The sequence below is a fragment of the Neolamprologus multifasciatus genome, chromosome 4 (genome assembly GCF_963576455.1).
Source record: "Neolamprologus multifasciatus chromosome 4, fNeoMul1.2, whole genome shotgun sequence".
In the NCBI taxonomy this organism is placed as follows: domain Eukaryota; kingdom Metazoa; phylum Chordata; class Actinopteri; order Cichliformes; family Cichlidae; genus Neolamprologus; species Neolamprologus multifasciatus.
Window position 1 is genome coordinate 17290565 of NC_140442.1, and position 23509 is coordinate 17314073.

Below are 23509 nucleotides of genomic sequence, written 5' to 3' on the forward strand. Positions count from 1 at the left end.
CTTATCTGCTGATATTATCCTGCATATCCATGTTTAGCTTACAGGGGATAGTACGAAAGAAAGAATCCAGTGAGCTCCAGTTCTTTGGGTTAAAATTATGTTTGGGTGAGAATGACCAGATTGCTTCAAGCAGATTGGAAGGCGAACTCAAATAACCACTCATTACAACCAAGGTATGCAGACGAGCATATCTGTATGTAAAACACACCAAACCTTGAAGCAGATGGGCTGCAGCTGACGAGTCTTGATTTCTTCTGCTACGTTTAGACGGTAGAATCAAAAGTTGTCATAAACATCGTGAAAGCATGGCTCCATCCTGCCTTGCATCGATGGTTCAGGCTGCTGTTGGTTCTGTAATGTAATGTCAATATAGACCAAAGCTCTGAAGAATCTGTACTGTGATGAATTAAGGCAGTTCTGCAGACAAAAAAAGAGGGTCTGGTGAGTGCATGTGGTCCTCAGTTGGGTGTCCCCTGTCACTGGCACACCTGCAGGTGGCAGTGTATCTCACTGTGCGTGTGTCTATACAAATCAATACACTGCGTGACACTCATTTAGTATAAATCTGCATCTGCAGTTTTTTGCAACTGTGCATTTATGCACAAGACGTGTGTTCATGACTGATGGTAGTGTGTGCTGTGCTGCAGCTTCTCTCTGGTTGGAGCCTCAGCAGCTCTGTCTGATCACTTATGCAGCACAGCAACTGTTTTGTCATGTTAAATGTTCACAGTGTCTCGAGAGGGAAACCTCGCATAACAGCAACCAAGAGCTGTCCAGCGAACTGATTTGTGATGAGACACACACACATACACACACACACTATGCTGTCATGAGATGTTTGTGTGTGTGTGTACACATGCACAGCTTGTCTGAGGGTGTGTCACGGTTCCCCAGAGAGGCTGCTACGTCTGGTTTTATTGCCTGTATTGATTGTGACTCAAGCCGAGTAAAAGGATCAATATGTGGATTACAGAGGGGAGTTGACTCCTCAGTGCTGCCCCAGACACCCCCACCCCACCCAAACCTGATCTCTGACACCCCCCACAGTTGGACTCAGCACCTTATCACTGCTGCGTAAAAGGGAGAAATGAAGAGGGATAGGCACGTTTGTGTCTGAGTGTGTGTGTGTCTGTCCGTGTGTGTGTGTGTGAGAGAGAGAGAGAGAGAAAGAGAGAGACAGTGGGTAGAGACAGATAGGAATGTGTGCTGTGCTCAGAAGACGTCTACCCCACACTCCCGGCCTGTATCTACATATCTACAGTAATTGACAGTTTCCATTTGGCAGATTCTGTATTTTCTTCCCGTTATTTCTATGGCAACCAGCGGTGGGGGCCTTAGCTGAGTGAGTTAGCTGCTCCCCTTGGGCCAAGGCGTCTAGCCAGCTGCCTGCTTCGAAAAAGCCTACAAAAGTGCACAGGGGACTTTTTTTTTTTTAATAATAGTTTTACTGCCCATTTAATGAGGTGAATGCGCAGACACTTTAATAAAAACTAAAACCTATTTAGTCCTCTGTTTGTAAGCCAATTATTCTAACACTAGTTTCAACACCTGGACGCATCTACTTTACTCAGATTTCCAGCAGTGCTAATCAACCAAATATCATTGAAGCTGTATGGTTTGTTGCAAGGAAATACACAAGCATCTTTGAGTGTGCAGGCAGTTTATTCCTGGTATGAAGATTAACCTCTTTTGCTTGGAGTAAAAGTTATCCTTCAGGTGACTTCTTTTTTATCCTGTTTATGCGATGATACCACGTACGTAGCATATTCAGATAACTAGTCGAGTGGATTTCAAATTTTCCCCCAAGCTGATATGAAAACGTGTGTTTAAATTGATGGCATGCACGCGCTTTTACGATGACGTTAATCATCGTAAAAGCATTGGGGCAATAATTACTTCCATCACTTACATGTCTCACAGATTTTCTTTTTTGTGCATATTTCAATATCAATCTTCTTCTCTGTCCTCTCACATTTTTCTTCTCTTGGATTTTCCCACATGAGGCTCGTTACTTCTGCCTCTTACACCTTGCATCAGTACCTTCATTCTCCCTCCTTACTTCAGTGTCTCCACCTCTCTCTCTCTCTTTCTTTCCCACTTCTATTAGAAAGAGTGAAGATGGGGCAAGGGTTTAGAGCGTCTGTCCCCACAGCCCCTGTTTTAGCGCGGCAATTAGGAGCTGAAGAGGTACTACCAAGACAACAGTGGCACTGATGTGCACATACAAAACACACACACTGCACCCCCAGACTTCCAATGAAGACATCAAAGGCATTTGCACGTAAGAGAAGGGAAAGCAGGAGAGGAAGGATTGAGCTCTCGGTGAGTCGGTGCATTATCAGACAAACACTCGGGCTCCTTGAGATGGAAAAATAAGCTCCCGCATAGGTTGGAGGGGTGAGAGGATAATGGAACAGCAGAACAGCGCCTGTTCCTTCTGATATCTGCAAGGTTTGTCATCTTGTGGCCTTTTGTGGCTTAATGGCGTAATTTGTTACTGTGGGTTTCACTTTTCGGTTGCTCTCCATGAGATATGATTTAACAGGGCACACATTTCTCTGCAGCAACACGATGAGCAACCATAAAAAACTAAACAAAAAAGCTGTTAAATATTGTATCAGTGGGAATATAATGGACGGCATGCAAAAAGCCATGACTGAAATGGCTTCAGGGTGCTCCAAAAGAAAAGTTATTTGTCACTGCCATCAATGGCACATACTTTACTCTACCCTTGTAACTCTCTGGTACTTTCCAGCACTCATCAGGTCCTGCCTGCCACGTAAGCTACTGGGTTTCCCTAGCAGCCAATGTCATGCAGTACTTTAATATGAATGCCTCATATGATATACATATGCTGCTGATTGCTAGCGTATTTGTTTTCCTGCTGTGGCACAGCCATAATTGAGTGTTTTGCACAGCAATAACTGACATACCTCATATAGTGTTTTTTAATTTTTACATCATTTTGTGCTTTCATGTGTGCATATTCAGTGATTTGTAATGATATCTTACAGTATCATGACCCACAAGGGGTTTTCTTTCCTACCAAACACTTCGGCAGCCTCTGAATCGATAAAGCATTCGTGCTATTTCATTTTTTTTTTTTTACTGTTTATTAAACAGGGGTAAGGGAGGTGAGGTGAGGTGTAGAGGAGAAACTGAGTAACTTTAGCTTTCTCTCAAATCAAGCCTGTCTCATAAACTGCATAACTTTAAAGCCTCAGTACCAGTGTTGGTCAAGTTACTTGAAAAAAGTAATCAGTAACTAATTACTGATTACTTCCCCCAAAAAAGTAATCCAGTTACTTTACTGATTACTTATTTTCAAAAGTAATTAATTACTTAGTTACTTAGTTACTTTTTAAAAACACGATTTGCAACCTGAATAGGTGATAAAGCGATAGATCTTTCAGCCCAATTCTACTTTTTCTGCATAATCCATCATACAAAATGTAATCAAATGGAAAAGTCCCCTTTTAAAACTTGTTTTATTAGTTTTAATCTTTTAACTTTATGCATCAAGCAAAAATTTAATTATATGCAACATTCTCTGACTGGAAGAAATTTGTTTAACATTTAAACCTATTTTCTGCACATTCCAGCACATAAAATAGTTTTTTGTGTGTTTACACTCAGTCTTTCAAATAGATGCAAGTAAAACACAGCAGAAAATAAATAAAGTCAAAGACTAGCAGTCCTGTTGCTCTATTTTCACCTGTAAAGCAGGACTATGGCAGGCGGAGGTTTACCCTGGTGCAGGTGTGCCGCGGCAGTCAGTGGAAGAATCCGCGAGTTTCTTTGTGAGTTTCCCATTACGTCTTAGCGCACTCGGTGCTTGCTTGGAAGTTTAGGGTTTTTTTTTCGCTGTAAAAAGAAGTTTTCTTCCCACACACAACGGACACTAATGTTTTTGTCACTTTTTATGGAATCAAACTCAAAGTAAGGTCAGTACTTCCACGCTTTAAACGCTGCACGCTCATACTCTCTCCCGCACTCGATATATTGTCCGTTGTTGATCTGCACACAGCTGTTGTCACCAATGTCACTTGCTTACATCACTGTCATGAGACATTCTCGCAAAAAATCACGGTTTTAGTAACACAGTAACGCAGCGTTCCTGCGGGAAAGTAACAGTAATCTAATTACTGTTTTTGCAATAGTAATCCCTTACTTTACTCGTTACCTGAAAAAAGTAATCGGATTACAGTAACGCGTTACTCTGCTCAGTACAGACTAAATGACCAAACAAAAATTACAAAGAGGAAAATTAGCTATAGTAAGCATGATTATGTCTGCACCAAAAGCACACATTTTAAACGGAGGATTGACTCCTTTTGTAACCAGCCTCAAGTGGCCACTTTAAGAACAGCAGTTTTTGGCATTTTTCTGTTGGATTCATTTTTATTTATTTTTTTAGATGTCCTGGTTTTCATAGCGGAGAAGTGGAAAGTCCGCACAGAGCTGATAAACGAAGGGTGACTTAAAAAAATCTTTTATCCAATCCTCCCTGTCTGGCTCGAGTTTCCAACTGCTGCTTATATTATCAGAGTTCCCCTGAAAACAAAACAAAGACCTCCCTGTGAGCATGTGTGTCTGTGGTCATTCTGTCAGTACATACTTGTGTGTTGTTTCACTCAGCTCTTGCACCACACAGCCACAGGGAACAATGAATGCATTACTAGTGATTCATGTGTGATCGAGAGACTTGCTGACCAGAGTTAAGGTCTTATAAGACTTATAAGCCAGCAGATTTCGACCTTTTTCAGAAACATCAAACTTTTGCACCGACATCGGGATTCCCAAAGAGCTATTAGCTGAAAACTTGGCATATCTCAGCAAGTTGTGCAGTTTTTCCTCAAAATATTCGAAGAAACTGGACAAATGGCAGACAAAAGACGAAGTGACGGGCCTAAATAAGTATTTACAGCACATGAATAGTATCTTAAAGTCCTGTCCCTATGAAATAGGAAAAATTCTGATCTGTCGCAGGATCTGAGAGATGCAATTGGCCCTTCAGATGATTCATCTGCTGTTCACTGAAGCCTCATCAGAAATGGTCTCAGTGGAAGTGTGGTTGTCAGGAAGCCATTTTTAAGGAAAAGAAACAGGGAGAAAAGGCTGGGGTATGCCAAATTTCACAAGAAATGGACTGAAAATCTGGTCTGAGTATTTGGTTTGGGACCTGGATTTCGGCCAGTGGTTTTGGGGATCTGGTTGAAATGGGTGGAATTATGAATGCAGAAAAGTACCATCAGTTTTTGATCCACTGCGCAACACCATCTGGAAAGCATTTGATCGGCAATAGCTTCATTTTTTAGCACGACAGTGATCCCAAACACACTGTCAGAAAAAGTGACAGAAAAAGAGAAAAACACACAGTTGAACACTATCAGTCATGGATTGGCCTCCCCAGAGCCCTGGACATCAACATTATTGAACTAGTTTGGGATCAGCTCACCTAAGAGAGCTCACATTGTGACTGTGAGAATCCAACAAACTCTTTTTGCCTTATATACAGTATTTCCAAGTATGTTTGCAGAAGTTTCAATAAATCGCTGCACCTTTTTCTCATTTTCTCATTAAAATACAAAGAAATAAGATGTGGCTCAAGATTTTTTCACAGTACTTACTTGTTATGAAACAATATAAATAAGTTATGGATAAACAGAGACATACAATGTCAACTCCTGGACCTCATATCAAACATACCTTGCCAGATATGGATACCACTCAAGTTACAGATAAATCTCAAGGATATTTAAAGAAAAATGCTTCTATTACTTTAAAACTACATTTAATAAATATATTTCATTAATATGAACTTTTAAAAACACCTTCCTGGTTTTGAACATTAGTTGGTCTTTTTTAAATAAAATTTACATTAAATAAAGTGTTTTATCTTTTTAGAAGTGCAGTGTTCTGAACATTTTCTAAATGCCTTGAACAAAATGATTTATTCATATATTTCATATGAAAACGGCTGACTCAGCATGTTTGACTAATTAGTAGTTCCTTCCTCCGTAACCTCCTTCCCTTAACCAGAACACTGAAGATGGGTTGTAAATAGATATTTCATCACTGCAGTGATACATAAGACACCGCCAACACAACAAAGGAGTGGCTAAAGAAGAAGCACAGTAAGGTCATGGAGGGGTTTAGCCAGTCTCCAGACCTCAGTGGAGGGAACTGAAGAATTGAAAGAGTTTATGTAAAGAGGAGTGGGCCAAAATCCCTCCTGAGATCTGCAAGCCTGGTGACCAACTACAAGAAACATCTTACCACAACTCATGTTTTGCTTTGAGATCAAATAGCTATTCCACTCAATGGCATGAAAATCAATGTAACACTTTATGTAACACACTTTTTTCTAGAATGTTGTTTGTTATTCTGTCTCTTCATTAGAATGAAGCTACTATAAAGGTTAGAGACTCTTCATTTCTTTGTAAGTGAGCAAATTTTCAGCAGGGGATAGCATCATTATTCCCCTGCACATCTTTTTTGTTTTACTGTCTTTATTCAATGTGGTCCCTCTTTGACTTACAAAGTGCTGCAGCTCTGTGATCAAACGACTTCGTACTTACTCTGTTCATGAACACTGTAGCTACATAAGCAGACAGACACGTCAATTAAGTAGAAAAGGAAAAGTGCTTTAGTCCAGATATGATTAAAAATACATGAAAGAAAAACTGTCTTATACACCCTATGAAAATCATCCATATCAGTCAGTCAGAGCTTATTAAATTGTCAAATGTCTTAACCGGCCTCCCAATAACATGCTTTTAATCTAATCCATCTGCTTAATCTATGGCACACTGTATTGTCTTACATCTTAACCCATTTCATTTCCAGCTTCACTCTCATAATCCTCTTCTCCCACTGTCTTTCTGTCTGCCCTCCCCTCTCTCTCTGTCTCTGGTGAGAGGGCATTATATGCTCCTATGAATGATTCATCGTCTTCTGTGGTGTGTGTGTGTGTGCTTTGACTAGAAAACAAGGAGGGAAGGAGAGGGTAAGGTAGGCATCTGCAGGAGGAGGGGAGTTGAGGTGACAGGAGTGAGAACATGGCCAGAGCTGGTGGACAGCAGCGTTGACTTTGAAAGGGGAAGCACATGAAGAAGCGATGAGGTTTTGATTACAGCAGTACAAAGAGAGGTACATTTTTTTTAGGCTCCCACTGTACACTCCGTTTATAGTCTCTACAATAGGTGACAGGAGATCTTTGAAATTAATGATCTCATTATCACGTACTCCTCAGGGTGCTAATTGCAATACATCATCCTTTTTAAAAACTACTTCTTATTGCCCCATCAATCTAAATACATCTCAGACTATTTCACCTCTCTGACTGTCCTGCTTTATCCCTCTTTTCCCCCCAATTTTACCAATAATGCTCCCAAAACTCCTTTAATGCATCATAAAAACCACTCGAGTGGAAAGCTCTCCACACTCGCACTAAAGATGGTTAGAGCCTAGCAACAACGTTATCTTTCCTTATCTAATTTCCCACGACCTGGAATAGATTATCTGCCGGATAATTAAGACCTGATGAATAATTAAGTGGACAATAATGCTAATTCATGAATAATATATGTGTTTATGATGGCGAGGCACAGATAGCGGCCGCTGACAGGAAGATTGATGCTGTGGCCTAGATAATATATCTCCAGTGAGGGGATGCTACCGACTGCAAAGCTGCCTGTATTCATTAGGCCACTATCGCTGGCTCTGTGCACGATGGCATGCTTGTGTTTCATTTACAGGCAGAGGTGGCACAAGTGAGGCACGTGTTTTGCTTTGCAGTGCTCTAATATGTTCCCGCTGCTTGTGATCGATCAGCGTGCTGCCCGCGTCAATAATGGGACAGGTGTTACGGCTCTGTGTGCACCTTTCACCGGCATGCATACTCTTTGTTCCATCAGAAGACTACAGAGAGTGTGCTCCAGCTTCAAAAACATCCCTCCCTGTTTTTTCAGCTCAGCCCACCCCACCCAGGCGCAGTCCAGCCTAGCTCAGCAGAGCCTGCAGAGTCCCAGCCAGTTTGATTACATTTGCGATTAGAGCAGCGGCCAAGCGATGGTGAATTATGCCTGAGCTGTTACCTTGCTGTTGCTGCCGGGAGGGAAATGGGCCGCATTTTCTTCCCCCCACCGCTACTGCTGACCTTGGAGGTCACTCGCAGGAAGGAGACATTCATCACTCTGACGCGTGGATGCTGCGGGGAGAAGAGGAGATGATGCGTGCACGTGTGTACAGTATTAATCCACCAAACTAAACACTTTCGTGGTCCCAGTAGTAATAAAGCAGAAACTGAAGTAATGGATAATGTGTTTACATCATTGTTTTGTGTAATACTTTTGTTAATTGGAAGTTAGTTTACGATATGACAGCTTTAAAAACAAGACGGGTTGTCCCTTCCCTTCTCCTTTCCTCCCTCTCTAAGCCTGTAGTCTCTCTTTTCTGTGCATACAATCATGAGTGGCGGACAGATATCGACCGTGGCCACTGTTGGCCCGAGCGTCTGTTTGCTCACTAAAGAAGACTCATTAAGTTACAACAGATTGATACCCCCACCTCCCAAGGACTTTAATCTCATCTCAAATGAAAATAGAAGTAATCATAGCTTTGTTGGTGGGGTAATGGTCTTTGTGAGTCTCTCCGCCCCCACCACCACCACCTGAAACATCAGCAGAGTGACCTTGGCAGGTGAAGGCAGCAATGGGATGCACTGACTTTGAAGGATGACGAACTGACAAGCTTTCATAGCATATCGCTGTGCCATCTTCTCCTCCCCCTCTATCTTTCCCCAATGCAAGAGACAGAGAGCCTGTGCACCATATTCGTGGGCTCGAGTGAATGCAGAAACTGCCATGTTGGGGGGGGGGGGGGGGGGGGGGGGGGGGGGGGGTTAGAAGAAAGACAGCAAAGACAAACAGCACTGAGAAAGCAAATTAATGTTTACCAGAGATTAATTGTTCAGCTGAATCATTTGAATCCATAAAGACACACAATTATGTTTACGCACGCCATAAATCTGATTAACACCGAGCTGCAAAAGGAATACAGTCTGTACGGGGGGTTAATGCCCACCCACACAGTACACATCTGATTAGTTGCATAGCACAATCACTTGTCTTTCGTTCAATTACAGTCTATGAAATGCAGTATAGAGATACCCCCCATAAATTAATCGCAGCCTTTTCTTATTTGGGACACAAGCATCAGTGACAGAAGTGTTAAAACGACAGCGACTCTTAAAGAGAGACCTTCATTCTGTCAACAAACTGATTTGCCATGCTTGTCTGAACAAGCTTTGGTTCAAGCTGCGTTTGCGGTATTTTTCTAATGATAATGTACAAAATAAATTCTGAGAAAATATCCCTTCATTAGAGTCATCTAATTCTCCTTTATTGGATGCAGAAAGCACTGGAGAGAAGCACAAAATAAAAACATAAAAAACAAATGGCTGTCTTACACAATCGTGAAGAAAACATGTAATATTGTTGTGCATGAAATGTGCAGTTGTTTAGAAGTTGCTGTGCTAACATGCAAATACATGAATAAGGCTTTTACGACAGCACACCGACCCATCTGTATGCGACTACATCTTAGGTTGTGTTTTTAATTCAAGTAAAACCTCTAACCCCTGCTCCCTGGAGGTCTCAAAGTCCCGCTTCTTCCCATAGTTTAAAATGACACCTTGATTGACCCCTCCGCCTTTCCCACAGGGGCAGGCTGGTAACTGTCTAACCACTGAACTTCAGTCGCACCCAGACAGGCCATCTCAGCTGGCCGAGGTGATAATTGAATTTCTCACATACACACTGCCTGTCTGTGTGTATTGATCAGTGCTGTTAATGCAGAGAAAGCAAGGTCAGATTCTCTTGTATGGATCACAACATACTGAGATGCATTTGTTGTTTTTCTTTTCTATGTATTCTGCTAATTGCATAACAGCACATATAGTACTGTGTAAAAATATTTTGAGTAGGGAAATGGGAAACGGGCAAAAATAAATAGAAATACATTACATTAGGCAAAAACGGAGTTTGTACGATGAACTTGAAAATCATTGTACAAACTCAATTTTGTTAGAGATAGGTGTGGGCATGGACCCAAATGCAAAATGCAACAATGAGAAGTCTGACAACAAATCCAAGAATCCAAAGTAAACAAACAGCAGGGGAAATACATTAGCAGACAACACTACAATGTGACAAAGAGCTATGGGAAACTGAGGCTTTAAATGGATACATGAGGTAATCAGGGATATGGGAAACACCAGGGAAACGAGACACATCTGAAAGTAACCCAAGATGATGAGACAGGGGACGCAAAACTGGAAACAAGACACAAGAGACAGAAGATACCAAAGTAAAACAGGAAGTATTAAAAACAAATGAACCCCCAACACAGAAAAGGAGATTAGACAACAACAGCACAGGTGAGCAGGAAAACTAAGATTCAGGGAGTTAACTGAGAATGAAATCATAGGAGATTTTAGGTGGAATACAAAACTCAAAATGACATGACAAAAACAAGCTAAGCTGAAAACAGGCAGTGGTACACGGAACTAAAATGTTGAGCTCATAATGCAGGACTGTGTGTTTCTATCCAAGTATGATTTTACTGCATCGGCAGTGTGTTTGGGGTCATCGTCCATTGTCATGCTGCCAATCAGATGCATTCCAGATGCACTGCATGATGGATCACAATATGACTGTACTTTTCTGCATTAATTCTTCCATCAGTTTTGACAAGATACTCAATACCACTGGGTTAAATACAGCCCCGAACCATGGTAGATCCTCCACTGTGTTTCGTAGATGGCTGTATACACACACTGTTGAACCTCTCTCCTGACCTGCTGACGACAGATACTGACAACAGTTTGAACCAAAACTTTCAAATTTGTTGTATTTCTTAAGGATATGACTTTAAGATACTCTTTATCTGGTGTGTCACTCCTTCTTTTGTCCAGTTCACACTGGTCACAAGGACACACTGCATGCCACGCTGAGATATCCCAAGTTTATACTGGTTCATGCTTGAAGTATTCAAATGTCAGAGTAAAGTGACTTTGCAGCCTGCCTCACTGTAGAAGCTGGAAAAAAAGCTTACCCCCAATTTCCCATAACTTTTTTAGCAATTATTACCAATTAATAAAGGATGGGGCATGAATTCTGCTCAAAGGTGCACCAAAGTATTTTTTTTTTTACTTCTTATTTTTCATAACCTCCATCCATGTACACTTTTGGAACCACTGCCCTGAGCAATGCTCAAGGTTTCCGCCCCTTTCTGAGCATTCCTGATTACTTATTAGCACTCCTGCTGATTCTGCAGTTATGCTAGCCATTCTGCAAATCTACTTAGATGCTACTTTAAACTAACATGTTCATAAAGGCAATGATGACATGCTCGCTTTTAGTAGCCATCGTGTTTACGGCCGCCATCTTAATTTGCATTGGTTTAGTAAGCAACTACAGGGATTGCATGAATCTATGATCTACAATACTTTAGTGGTTAAGACATTTCATAACAAATCGCAGATGTCGACTTCATGGCACTGTGCTGAAATTTAGGAAGTAGTACGAGGAACAAGCATGGCATAAAAGCAGGATCACAGTATACTGTTAGAGAAATCGTTCAGTCATTTTAAATGTAATAACTGGTGAGAATATCTTCCCACAGGGAGCATAAACTTTTTTCTTTTGTGGCAGCTGTTCAAGGAGATCTCCCCTCTTCACATGCATACATGCTCACACACACACACACCACGCACAAACTCGGAAAAGGATTCAGGCGATGGATTATTATCTACTGCCATGACACACAGGAGATTCATCACCATGGCGTGTGATTAGTGTCTCCCTCTCCACATACTCCCCTTGCACTCGATCATCTTGTAGACTGACTAATTGTGTTTTGCCACCGTCACTGTAATGCATTTTTCTGCGATTATCCAGATGTGGGTGACACCGTAATCTATATGGCTCTGACAGCAAGTACAGATGGTGCTGTAATTGTGAGCACACGGTGGCGATCAACCTGCTTTGTAGTCAGAATTATGGTTAGTTCATGTGGGCGTTCTCCATTTGATGTTTTCAGACTCTTTTCAGATGCCACAGATACTCAAGCGGAGTGATCTTTTGTGGCTGCAAGTGAGATAGGAGGGCATTTATTCAGGCCCAGAACTGACTCACTGAGTGGAGACGAATTGACTCAGAAGGCACTCCAGTCATATTTGTTTCTCTTCAGTTTGATGGAAAACATAAGATTCCCTTTGAGTCACGCGCACGGGGAATTTCTCACACTAAATGACCAAAATCCTGGCTGTGTATTAGAAAAACATTCAAAATTGGCAACATAAACATGCTAGATCTATATTCTAGTGCATTTCTATTATCAATCATCACTGTCATTCACCTCAAAAATAATGTCTATAATAAACTTTCCAAGTTCTCCTGATTTACACATTACAACTATATATTTAATCAAAGCCTTACTTAATATTTTGATGTTTTCATGTAGCCAAATTAAACCATAATTGTTTCATTTCCCTAAAAATGAAACGCACATTTTCAGTGAGGCCTGCTGAATTTATCCCAAAGAGGAAAACAAATCATGCTGTAATTTTAGAAATAGAGTAAATAAAAACATCTGATGTAACTGCACATTGTAGTTTTATCACTTTATTTTAACTGCGTCAATCAGTATTGACTAGGAACAATTATTATTATTAATCTTATAATTATTTCTTAAAAACTGGTACTGTCAGTCTGCACAGATTAAGTCTGCACAGTCTACACAGATTAAAACCTCCCTTTACAACATGCTGTTTATCTCATTGAGTGTCTTGCAAGGTCAATTTTCTCATCATTACAGGTTGTTAAGTACCAAAGTTATTGTATTAAGTGTGAAAAAAAAAATTATACCTAACTGAGATACGACTAAGATAGGACAGAAAATGTGGAAGATTGATTCCTGAGCACCAAAGAAACAAACAAACAGACAAAAAAACAAAACAAATAAATTGCCATCAAGTCAAAATTTTAAGTTAGATATCTCAACTTTTCAACTTACAAATTCAAACTTTTGAGAACTCAAAATTGAGAAAATGGCTTAAAATTCTAAGTTATTGTGTTAAAAGTTTGAGATAGCAACCCCAAATTTATGGATGGCTTTTTTTCCAGTGGGGAAAAGCTTCCATAGGAAAGGAATGCATGACTGCATTTAGTGCACATGTTTATTCGGACAGAGATGACTACATGCCTCTATAACAATGTTATCTTAACTCTTCTTATGACCTTCTTATGACCCCTGATGAATACACCCATCTTCTCTGGAAACTTACTAACGAAAAACAAACCTGAAATGTACATAAAAAAACATAATTCATAAAGAAATTTTGCATATTTTCACAAACCTATTACAAGCTTAAATCTTAAAGCTCTCAGATAAATGCTGTGATGCACAGTGTTTCTCTCTTTGGTTGCTTAAACTGGACACATCCATTCCTATATCATTTGTACTGCATGTTCTGTTACGTTTCCCTGCTGAACTGGTTTTAACAGCAGAAAGATTAAAATATATAAATAAATAAAACTCTCACCGCTTCATAGTGCGAATGTATATTATGACTATCACGAGGCTATCTGGTTTGTAAAACAAACTGTGCCCTCTGTTGGCGTTAAAACACAGCGCAGGTGCCAGCGCTGCTGAAACGCTGTTATGTTTCTTATTATCCCCCCCCAAACAGTTCACGTTTTACACGGAGCTTATTGACTTTTATACGTGCGTACTTTCTTCGTTGAATCTACACCGTATACCGTGAGGAAAAGGGGAGGTGGGGGAGGTGAAGGGAGGCGAATCCACGCACGGCTGCGAGCTGAAGCGTATTAGCAGCACAGAGAGGGGAGTGATGGAGGAGCTGCAGTTGTCATGGAAACGCCTGGGCGGAGCGATGTGAAGTGGGACCAGTTTGTTTTGTTGTTGAAGGTCACATGGCAAGGTGGAGCTCCGCCCCCCTTCCCCGTTACCACCGATTCAACCGTCTCGAGCTCCTGCTCCGGTCAGTTACTACAAAATGGCTGCAGAGGCTCCGCCGCTGCTGAGAACCGACTGAACGCTTCACGGTAGGATTTATCACCGAGTCCGTGAGGTTTACCGCGACGGAGATGTGCCTTGTCGCGTTTTTGTTTCTTGTTGGGGAGGAAATGTGGCGAGTTTCGATAGCAAACATGGCAGCTGGGAATCAAAATATTTTCAGCTCAGCCCACTTTGACATCAGTGCTGTCTTCTCCGTGAGTGCTGCTTAACCCCCCTTTTTGTATATATCGCATTTGTCGAGTGCACACTGGAGCTTATTTTAACTTCTAGCGCGGTCGCTGAGGTTAGCACGGAGGTTTTCTTCGTACTATGTTCCTAACTTGAGCTAGCTCGTCATTAAAACGCCGTGGCTGCACAGCTGCGGTGATTCAAGGGCGCCCTGTGTTGTCGCCTGTCGAGTTGTCGTATGTGTAGCAGCTTGGCAGACATTGGTGGGACGCTTGTTGTTGCGCTGCCGTGCAAGAGAGTTGACACGAGCATTAAAGCCGAAATATCCTCGGTGCTGCACAGAGAGGTGGCTGGATCTAGCTTGCATCACCTGATTGGGTTTAAACGCATTAGCCACCAGGGTTTTACCTACTGTACTCATGCCCTCGTACGGCCGCTGTTTTCTGTTTCATTTACTAGGACTGCTGCTTGCACTTCATGCATCCTCATCCGCTCGGCTTTTTTTAAATAGTTGGTAACTGCTGGTCCTCACTTTCTGCCTACTTTTAGATGCAAAAACTCTCCCCCTTTCAATGCTTTGATTATAACCCCGGCGCTGTGGTTGAAATTGCTCCCAGACTGCTCAATAATTTATACAGTATATGTGTTGGAAATCTCTTCTCAGTTCTTTGTTTCCCATCAGAGACCAGTGTAACCCTTAAGATGCACCAGTTATCTGTACCTGGCTTTTTCCTGCAGCTTGACATCCTGTAGGGACACACACACACTCTTCATTAGAAGACAGTGTGGCTGATGCTGGGGATACCAGTACCCCGATGCATGTAGAGGGCAGATTGATGCAAGCTTTGAGGCCCACTTGTTTTACTAATGCGTTGGAGTCCTTAATTTGTGTGTGTGTGTTTGGACCTGGCAAAGGGTTAAGAGAAGCGGGCTGGAGGTCTATTCTGTCCCTGCCAGGTTTGGGGCCCCCGGTCAGCACCCAGTCCTCCTGAAAGAGGCAGTGTGTATTCACAGAGAGGCGCCGAAGGGGGGCTTGATAACAAAAACAGACTACTAAATGCTGTGATTACTATACAGCTTAGGTCACAGCCTCACTTTCAGTTCAGAAGTCTTCATGGGTTATTTTGCTTAGAGCTGGACTGGAGGGATGAGGGGTTGCTTTTGCCAGATTATGTCATTTGGTTTGGCGGCTTGTTTTCTGTGTCAGTGATCAGATGCTCGCTTGGAGTCTTCAGTGGAAATGATGAGCTTGATTTCTTATGAAGGCAGTTAATTGATTTCACACAAAACTCCACTTTTATGTTTTTGAGTAATTTTATCTTCCCTTTAACCCCCCCCCCCCCCCCCCACACACACACACACATACATACATACATATTTGGTTTGCTTGAGTTCAAGAATTTCTTAAGAAATGTATCCCAGAGGAAATTATTATTATATCTTGGTTCTGTTATTTCTATCATTTTCAGTAAGAAACAACCTCTTATTCTCTTTCGTTCATTTGTTCTTTTTTCTTTTTGTTATTTTGAAGTAGTAGCTGTTTTGTTTTCTCTTCTGGACAAATACTGCATGAAAGTGTTTTCCTAATTGCCCCTTTCAGAAATAAAAAATCTGCAACAATCAGTGTTAATGTAGCTTGGAGCTATTTGAGTTTCCTTGCACTCATACTATTACTGCACAAAGCTTTATATAATGTTTATTTTTTTTTTATTTATGAATACAAATGTGGAAACAGTGACAGAGCTGCATGATTGCATTTTAATTATGCATTTGTTGAGGATTTTCTTTGATCTGTTGGGGAAAAAAGAAATTGTCAACATGCACCCTAACCCTGTGAACGTGTTCCCTTTACTTTTGGAGCAGCTGACACTGTGTGCTTTTGGAGTATGTCCATACAAGTTATTTTAGGGCCTCTACATAGCACCAGGAGTGCAGCACAAGTTTCTCTTTTCCCCCGTCATTAGTCCGGGTCAGAAAGCATTAACATGGCTACACTGAGAATAGCTTCAAGTAGTTTACAGAGTGCAATCCTCTTTGCAGAGCACAAAGACGTTATAAGTGCTTACCCAGCAGATTTTAAACCTTCACACAATCTGAGCGCAGTACTGACAAAAAGTTGCTCTTTTTCTTTCCGATGCGCTTGAGGTTTTTGCATTTGAAAACCTGCTGAGTGTGGTGACTGATCAGCAGGCTTGAAAAGCTGCGTCGCCCCGGCGTGCAGGCGAGCAGAGGGCGCCACACGCGCTGCCATAGCTGTGGCTGCTGCTGCTGCGGTTGTTAGCAAGCCTTCTCCCGAGTGCTCGCCGTTCTCTTGTTTGGCTTGCAGCGATGGCATTCCTGGCTCTGTGCCCAGTGACTGCCGTCTAGCACCCCTTCCCCCAACTCTCACACACAACGCACAAGCCTGCCTCATCGTTTGTAGCACCCCCCTCCTCTTTAGTGGTACAGTGAGGGGCAGTGAGGCATTTACACATCCACGGCAGCAGCGTGTGCAGTTTTGACAGTTCATCTATTGAGTTTCCTCTCCATCTCCACTCCACATTTTCAACCAGTTTTACACCTGCTTTTGTTAGACTGCCCTTGGTCTATGTGCAGTGTGTGTTGCCTTTTTTGTGTCTGAGTGTGTGTGTCTGGTTTTAAGAGGGACACCAAGCTCTAATCCTGTTGTTCTGACAGGAGGGTGTAATTCCACAACAGAGCTGAGCTTATTGAGCGGTGTCCTTATTATGAGCAGTACTTTGCCACTACAGATTCATAGCATATTCGTGTTGCACATTTGTTAAAAGTACATCCCATTAAGACTGCTTTTTTTGTGATTTATTTGATCCAGATCTTCATTGAATCAGTGCCTATTAAGAAAGGTGCTATACACTAACAGAGACTTAAAATCACTGTTCATTTTCTTCATTCAAATGAACAGTAATAAAGAAATATTTGACAAGTCACATTGAAAGAAGTTGGTATACACAGACTGGTTTCACACCTTCAAATCCCTAAATCAGGTGTTTCAGATTAGGTGAGTAATTGCAGTCTCTTTAAGCAGTGACAAGTGGAACCTGAATTGGCTTCTAGGGTCTGTTGATCTCATTGCTTAATATTGCTGTTGTTTTTGTTGTTGATTTAGCAGGTTCAGGGGTCATCATGGGGAATAAGTTTGTGGATACCTGTGATTTTTTTTTTTTTTTTTTTTTTTTTTTTTTTTAAGTGGGGGTAAAAAAATGTTATTCCAATGTAAAGAAAATCAAGTTTCAAAGATTTGAGGCAGTTCCCAATTTGTTCAGGATCAGCTGCTGCAGCATGGAAATAATTAGAGAGAGAGAAGTTTTCAAGATGCTCCATATTTCATCCCCGGATCTTCAGATAGCTCTCGTAGTCAAAAGTGCATACATCTACACAAAGAATTTATGTACTTACAGAGATGAGGAGAAAGAGTTGTTTGGTCACAGTAACATTAACAAAATATCCGTCCATTCTGTGATTAATGTTATGTAATGTAAAGTGTGGGAAATAAGGATCTGATCCCCTGCCAAATTTGTAACTTTGCTGACTTGCACAGAAATGAACAGTTTGTAATTTGTAGGTAGTTTTAAATGGAGAGATAATGAATGGGGGGGGGGGGGGGGTGTTCTGCTAAGGGTAAAAGACAACTTCAATACATTGAGGGGCCAGTAGATGTTGACATGTACCATTAAAATCTTCAATGAGAACCTCTTTCCTTTGCAGCATGACAGTGACCGAAAAACATACAACCAAGGTCAAAAATGAGTGGCAAAAGAAGCAGCACATTAAGGTCATGGCGTGACCTAGCCAGTCACCAGACTTCAGTCCTATAGAAAATCTGTGGAGGTGGCTGAAGCTTTTAGTTTCTGAGCAGCAGTCAAGAAAGATAAAGGACTTGAGTTACAGTAAAGAGGAGTGGTTCAAAATCCCCCTGGAGATATGTGCAAACATGGTGACCAACTATAAGAAACATCTTACCACTTTGTAACCCTTGGAGGTAGGGCTGGGCGATATGGCCTAAAATCCATATCGCGATATAATTTGAAGCATGTCCGGTAACAATATATATCGCGATGTATTCTTTTCTTCTGTATAACGTATTTTCCACACTATAAGGCACACTTAAAATCCTTTAATTTTCTCAAAAATCGAGTGTGCCTTATGTATAAATTCTGGTTGTGCTTACTGACCTCAAACAGATTTTGGCGTGCAGAAATCTGTTAAAAATGTTTTGATGGATTGTCAGAGCATTACGGCTGCCATAGTGAGGAACTTTGCGGCGTAATTTGGGTCCAAAACTGTCCACTTCAGGACCCCAAAGTCAAATGAACACTGAGAGTTAAAAACGGTCTAAACTCTTTCATCTTTAATAAAATCATCAGCGTTGCTGCTTTACGAGGTGTAACAATCAAGTTTAACACCCAGGCATCCATGAAAACAGAATTTATTAAATTTAACGGAGTTAGAAGTTAACAGGAAGTTAGCCCGCTAGTTTCCACCTATACATGACATACCATGTTCTGACTGAGAGATTTTTGAAACTAATTAAAACGTACAGCTCTGCTACCACTTCCAACATAAATGAAGACAGAAAACTAAACAGCAGTAGTGTTTGCAGGGTTACTGAAGTTGGACTACCTGGTATATAATGTTGTGCTATGTGATTGCTAGCGACACAGCTATGTTAGCGTAACATTAGCACAGTGAAGCTGGAGGATGAACACCAACTTTTTTTCCACTTGAGAAAAGTTAAAGTGAGGGATTCTGGTGGTTAGGGACAAATGCAATCGCATAGCAGGATGCTATACACGGGCCAAACTTCAGTCAGGAGAACATCTGAGATTATTCATCCACAATACGAGGTTAGTCATTAATATACTGCAACAACATGGGAATAGAACAGCTGCGAGAGAATTCAACATTAATGAATCAATGTTACGGAAGTGGAGGAAGCGCAGTTTTTGGCTTTCCCCATATTTCAAAAGTGCTTCATCTCTTTGCTATGACTGTAGCCCGGCATAATTTGATAATGATTGACCATGATAATGGTTGTAGCCGCTGCGATGCTTTCGACCAAAACAGGCGCTGCTTGATGACATCATCAACATGCGCTATCGTGATAGAGCGGTATAGTCAAAATCTCTATCGTTGGCCAAATTTATATCGTTTATATCGCCCACCCCTACTTGGAGGATATGTTTTCAAAATAACAGACCATTCATATCTTTGTAAGTGAGCAAACTTACAAATTCAGCAGTGAATCAAATACAAATATTATTTAGCCCACATTAAAGTCGCAGGTCACCCTAGACCAGTTACAGGTCTGTCACAGAGCTGACACCCAGAGACAACCATTCATGTTCACATTCACACCTATAGTGAGAATCGACTCTGAATTTTGCATCATAGCTATCTGAAGCATGTACAAACTGATATTCATCTTTAATAGGGCTGTCAAAATTGAGAGCAAACAAAACAACTGCTGTATAATGCCCTCTGCTATCTTAGTTTAATTGGTCACATGACTGCATCATATGACTAACACGTGTCATCGTTTTAGAAAGTCTCAGTTTTCGCTGTCCGCACTGCGACGCATAAGTCGAAAACGCTGCATTTTCCTTTGGGAAAAACGCCGTCTCAGTGTGGACGGGAGGCCAAAACGGAGAGAAAACGATTAGTGTGGACGTAGCCCAAGATGCTAAGCGACAGCTCTCATTGAGGGGGACTCCCTTCATCCTGCTTAGGGACCAAATGTTTCTTACTTACTTTATTTTGACGCTTCGCTCTGCTCCTCATGTGGGTCACATTAACTGGAGCATCTCCCTTCTCCCATGATCCTACGTGACACAAGTCCCACTGATGCCTTTGAAACAAGCGACACCTGCTAAATTTAGCTCGGCAGCTGCACTCAGCACTCAAAAATTACGTGATTACAGTTATGAATTAGTAGCCAAGTTTATGGGAGCTCTGTGTTTGCATGGTTTGGTCGGGCTCACAATCTGAGCTACAGTTTATAATACGGGGCCTTCTTGTTGCTGCTCTTTGGACACAGCCTGTCTGCCTCAGAGTCAGCTAAGGGCATGTGTTGAACTGAGCTATATTATTGAAGTTGTTGGCAATTGAGTTTATAAAAATTGCATGATATTGAGGTTTAGCTCATTAAAGTGTGTGCCGTTACCTAATCGCAGGATGTTTTTAAAGGCTACTGCCTTTTTTTCTCTCTTTAAATATAAAAATGTTCACAGCAGCTCCTTCTATTTCACGTGTGGCTGCTGTGGTTTAAAAAAAATAATGCAGATCTCTGAAGTGAGATGAAACAGCAGTTCTCTTCTCTCTGTTATGAAAGGGAAGAAAGTTTTGTTGTCAAACAATATTTGAAAGAGAGCTCACCTGTGTTTCACAATTACATACCTAGGTATAATCTCCGGCACTGTGGTTGTTGTTTTTCTATGTTTTGGTACTTTTTTTGTGACATAGAGGTTAAGGAAAAAAAACATTCAGTAAAGGCAATAAGCAAGTCATTTATATAGTTACGAAGTACTGTTGAACCCATGGTTTAAAGACATGCTTTAAAATCCTCACTTAGCTGCTTAATTGGAAACTTATGTGTTACTTGCCCAAGCTCATCTTTCTTCTTCTTTTTTTTTTTTCTTTTCTTTTCATTTTTTTTGGAAGTCCTATTGTTGAACTTCTACAACCAGACTAATGTCAGCACTGTCAGCACTTCAGGGCGCATTCTATCTCCACCTGACTGCTCACCTCGGGCCTCCGGGAGCGCTTGTTGCCAGGCAGTGGCTCATATCGCTGTCGCCTGCAGCAGCTTAGGCTTGGCAGGGGGGGAAAAAGCTGAAGGTTTATGTGCAGTTTCACATTTGTGGTTCAAGCAACTTGACTTTCAAATGTATATATGATTTTTTTTTTCCAGGCTATCTTTACTATGTCCTTTTTTAAAACACTGTTTCTAGCTGTAATTTATTTATTCATTTCTTAGTGTAGGCTGGATATAGATGCTGGATGCTTTTGTAGCTCATAAGAAATGAAGGAGTCTCTGTGTGTATGTCTGTGTGTCAGTGTCATCTTTGCTTTTTCATACCAGCCGTTTATCTGATGATCTTGACACTTCCCGAGTGTGTTGCTGGGGGACCTAAGGAATCAAGAAGGTTGAAATGAAATGAGTGCACATTTCCATCCTGTTTCACTCATGCTTTGAAAAGGCCACCGAACTAGTGTGAAACAATAGGCCATTGTCGGATGGTTTTCAGCTTGAATTGTCGACATTTAAATCCTCAAGACCGTAAACTGAAAGTGCAGGGTACAACCCGAGGTTTTGAGATTTTTGTTTCAATGTAGTGCGAACACATTATTTGTGTTAGAATCTGTTGGTCTTGTAGAGTGTGTAGACTAAAGAGCGGCAGGCTCAACTTAAGAGCACCAACATGCTAAACCCACAATGTCTCCCTAATAGTTTCCAGAAAAAAACCTAAAGACAACTGAAAAATGTATGCACACATCTTTGCACACTTAAAGAAATATGCTGCTTAAAAGTGGAATGTGAAATAAACCCACAGTCTTATGTCTGGGGATTGTGGACAAGTCACTCACAAGCACCTGCCTCATGTTTACCACCAAAACAAGTGCCATGGACATGGGTCCAGTCTTAATTTCATTGACCAATAATTTTTGTGTGATAGTTTTTGTCAGCCTTTTTTTCCCCTAATAGAAGCAAGACAATAACTAAATAAATACGAATGCACGAGTACAAAAACAGTGATGAATATAAACAAGAGACTAGATCAAATCAGAGTTACAAATTAACAAATTAAATTGTTTAGAAAGGCGGGATGAGTTTGCTTCTGATTGGATCACTTTCAATCTTTTTGTGCAGTAAGGTTAGAAGGGAAATTTGATCTATCCCAATAAACAGGGTGGCAGCCAGCTCCCATGCTTTCTTTCTCATAAAACTGCAAGAAAGAAGAGAAGAGTGGACATATGGACACATTTCGCGTTTGATATCAAGAGAAATAAAACAATATGTAAACGTGCCGAGTAACTCTTACCTATAAAAACACAACAAACTTTTACACTTAAGTCAAGTGAATGAACTTTAGATTTATTCTGTTATAATCTTATGATATTTAGTCAGCTGAAGCTAAATGACAAGACCTTTTGGTTTTTAGGGTTTTTACATTAGGTTGGAGTACTTGGTACCAGGTGCTTGTTTAGTACCTACTCAGCTGGGGTTCTGTGACGTTAACAGACTGCACGCCACCAATTGGCTAGTTAGTGGCGTCACTCAATGAGTCATAAGAGCGGCTGCTTCATAAAAATCAAAACTTCAGTTTTTCAAACCCGAGTATATGAGAAATGTCCCTGAGTCTGAGGAGCAGGTATACTATAACCTCGACATCCACCATATTGATTTTGTGGTTTTTTGTTTTGTTTTGTGTTTTTTTTTTTTTTTTATCCAAATGACGTGCAAATCTTTCAGCCACATTGCTGTAATGACCCCATGCACAATTGTATTAGGAAACAACTGAAACCAGGTTGGGCTGAGTAGGTACTATTAGAACTTTGGCAGTGGATCATTTTGAGTGCTGTAGGTTGCAGTTAACCCTGATTGGTTTGGGGTTGTTCTGGAAGATCCTGAACACATGTTGATTGAATTTGGATTTTGGAGTTGACGATAATCAAAACTATTCACCTCAGCTGACAGTGATTTCAGTGTGTTACTAGTCCACATATCGTCACGTGTTACAAACGCAGCTACTGACTAGGGCTGCCACAAACGATTATTTTGATAGTCGACTAGTCACCGATTATTTTTGCGATTAGTTGACTAATCAGATCATGCATCCATTGGATGTACAGCGTACAGCTTATTGCACCAGCATGCATCTGCTCTTATATAACTATCATTAGCTTACAGCTTTAAGTGTTTAAGGTATGTGCTAACTAAAAATAAAGACAAGATGATAGTTTATTAAATTTTAATGAAATTTTCAGATTGTTTCAGTGAAGTTTAATAAACTCCTTGCTATCTAAAATATAACAGGACACCGGAGTATATTCTCGAGCATCTCACACTTCTGATAATCAGTTGTCTGCTTGACGTTTATTCAGCTGTGTAAAAACTATAACTTTAATCTCAGCCAAACCGATTTACTCAGGAACAAATAAAATACTAGAAAAAAAGCCAAACAATAACATTTTTAAGTTATCTAAGTGACTTATATAT

The 23509-nt window shown here is 40.9% G+C and overlaps 1 protein-coding gene across 9 annotated transcripts in view; it reads left to right on the plus strand.

The window, feature by feature from the left end:
• The first annotated feature begins 13926 nt into the window (after positions 1-13926).
• tnrc6c1 (trinucleotide repeat containing adaptor 6C1) overlaps positions 13927-23509 on the plus strand; it is a 46595-nt gene continuing 37012 nt past the window's right edge. For 3 of the 9 annotated variants that reach the window (XM_085156914.1, XM_085156918.1, XM_085156915.1), the window contains exon 1: positions 13927-14132. The gene's annotated coding sequence lies outside the window, so the exon portion shown is untranslated. The remainder of the gene's footprint in view (positions 14133-23509) is intronic. The other 6 variants (XM_085156913.1, XM_085156917.1, XM_085156922.1 and 3 more) reach the window with 2 other exon arrangements.